At 40.6% G+C, this 2873-nt stretch overlaps 1 pseudogene; it reads left to right on the top strand.

The window, feature by feature from the left end:
• The first annotated feature begins 1441 nt into the window (after positions 1–1441).
• Positions 1442–2054, top strand: LOC129692394 (60S ribosomal protein L13-like; annotated as a pseudogene).
• The last annotated feature ends 819 nt before the right edge of the window (positions 2055–2873 follow it).

Raw genomic sequence — 2873 nt, 5'->3', positions numbered from 1 at the left:
TACTGTAGAAGCTTTCAAGCGTGTGTGTGTGTGTAAGGAATTTAAATGAAGTCACCATATAATTGAGTAAACAATTCCCCCTAAAACATATCTTATACCAACACGCACAACCTCCAGTGCCAGGAATGAATTATATCTTGTTGAATCATTGGCCAAAGAGGTCCCATGGATGTCCTCTCTCACCAAAAGAACCATCACCACCAACAACAACAACCACAACGAAACACAGGCTATTGTTAACTAAGAAACGTTCCACAGAGGCAGTACAATTTTGACTGACTTTTACACAAACAGGAATATTAAATGGAGAAGAAGATGGGAAGAGAAGGCAAGGTAATGGAGCTATGATTAATCTGTGTAACCTGATGGTAAAGCCCTATTGCTGAAATTACAACTTTTTTTTTTTTTTTACTTACATCATCAAAAATAGAGATATTGAGCTGGTACCTAACTAGAAGCTTCACTCCTAGTAAGTAGTGTTCAAGGTGTTAGAAGGTACTTTATATACTACTGGAGGTAAAAAAGCAGCCATCATTTTTACCCAACTACAAATGCTGAAACTTACAACCGTGGCCTGCCTACAAGATATTCTGGTGTAGTAGTGGTACAAATGTTATGGGAATAACCAAACAGCTTTTTATTGAATTTAAGGCTCACTCCATGAGATAGAACCCACACCCTGAAACTAGATAAATCATGATGAGCCTAGATGAAAACCTAGTACCAGCAATATAATAACTCAGAATGACATATTGCTATATCCACAGAACAAACCATTGCTCCTCCCTCATCAGAGAAGCTTCCTCTTGCAGAAGATGCTAAACCTCTGCAACATGAGAATTGCAGTGATAGAGTTTGGAATGCTCAGCCCTAAATGGGATGGTTTTTTCAAACGTTTCTCCTCAGGGCCAGAAATTTATGCAAAAAGATTGTAAGAGTCAGAGGCAGTGGATAACTAAGGAAGCAGCTGAGTGAATTCACAGAGACTACATGCACAAGACCTGTACAGAGTCAAACCAGCAAAATCCTAGCACTGAGAAAGGATGTTTGCAATCGATACCAGCTAGGAAAGGGAATGACACTTGGTATATCAATCACACTCCAGGGTAGGCCTCACACCCAAGAGTAGTAGTTAGCCAACACAAAACAGATTCTCTCTCTGTCTCTGTCTCTCTTTCTCTCTGTCTCTGTCTCTGTCTCTCTCTCTCTCTCTCTCTCTCTCTCTCTGTGTGTGTGTGTGCACGCGCCAAAGCACTAAAGAAATAAAGTAGCATGAATGCATCACTTTTTTTCAAAAGTAATAAGCTCTGAAGTCCTTAGGGAATAATGATCTCTTACAATCATTCTTCCAGTACTGTGTATATGAAGTTTTTTTTTTAAATCAAGCTATAATATTTATGTATGAGCCCTTTCCCCTCAGCCATTCTCCTGCACAGGAGCCATGGTGCCCAGCCAGAATGGCATGATCCTGAAGCCCCACTTCCACAAGGATTAGCAGCAACAAGTGGACACTTGGTTCAAGCAGCAGGCTGGCAAGATACAAGCCTGGCAGTCGAAAGGGCAACACGTTGCCCCTTGTCAGGTCCCATCAGGCACATAGTGAGGTGCCCTGCAGTTAGACATCACACCAAGGTCCGAGCTGGCAGGGGCTTCAGCCTGGAAGATCTCCTAGCAGCTGGTATCCATAAGAAAATGGCTCGCACTGTCGGCATCTCTGTGGATCCAATGAAGCAAAACAAATCCACTGAGTCATTACAGGCCAATGTGCAGTGCCTGAAGGAATACAGCTCCAAGCTCATGCTTTTCCCAGGAAGCTTTCTGCTCCAAAGGGAGACAGTTCTGCTGAAGAGCTTAAATTGACTACCCAGCTACCAGGACCTGTGATACCCATCCAGAATATCTATAAAAAGGAAAAAGCTGGGGTCATCACAGAAGAGAAGAACTTCAAGGTTTTTGCCAGTCTTCGCATGGCCTGGGCCAACACTCAGATCTTTGGCATCGAAGCAAAAAGGGCAAAGGACACTGCAGAATAAGATGTTGAAAAGAAAATGTAATGCACTTTTGGAATATTGCAATACATTTTTCCGTAAAGAAAAAATTATGTATGTAATTGTTTTACAATACAGATGTTAAGTTAATGTATAAGAGACATCAAAACCTTGCATGATTATCTGCCTCCCTAAATAAAAACTCAGGTGAGAGATGAAGAGGACGAAATGAGATGACATAAAGAAGAAGAAAGAAACCATTATAGAAATAAAGATAATATTAGAAAACACAGAAGGTATGAGACAGCAAAAACAGATACGCAAGTGGTTAAAGTTAAATAGAAGTAAGCGGAAATGGTTTCTAAGTGATGTGAGATGGTTGTCTTCCGTAGAAATGCAGTGCGGAACCGTAGCACATGTGACCAACAACTATGAAAATGAACCCTTTTGGTAAATCAGCAAAAAGAGATTTTATTCTTGAATTTGCAGGAAAAAGACTTGCGCCTATATGACTGAGCACTGACACATAAGAATAAGTCAAGACATGCACTGATATGTTATTGGATTTTTTTCAGATTATTCTAATTTTTATCATGTAAGTTACTAAATTCTGAACAGGAAGAAAACACTCTAAAGCTAAAAAGACAAAAGATCAAGTGTAAGGAAAAACAAATCAAGTCAATTTTCTTCAAAGCAACATTCAGAGCCCAGTGCCAGTGAGGCAATGTAAGACTCAAGGCAAGACCGCAGAACTCAAGGGACCCAGGCCAGGCCAAGCTGTTCATCAGACTGTAAAGGGCCAGTTGAAGGTGTTAGAAGTCAAAGAATACGAAGGAATGAATCTGGGAGAACTTTCTCTGAAGGATCTCTGGTGAATAGAGAAAT

The sequence above is a fragment of the Psammomys obesus genome, unplaced genomic scaffold, assembly GCF_907164565.1.
Source record: "Psammomys obesus unplaced genomic scaffold, mPsaObe1.curated_primary_1811, whole genome shotgun sequence".
NCBI lineage: Eukaryota > Metazoa > Chordata > Mammalia > Rodentia > Muridae > Psammomys > Psammomys obesus.
This window is presented reverse-complemented; position numbering and strand designations above follow the sequence as displayed.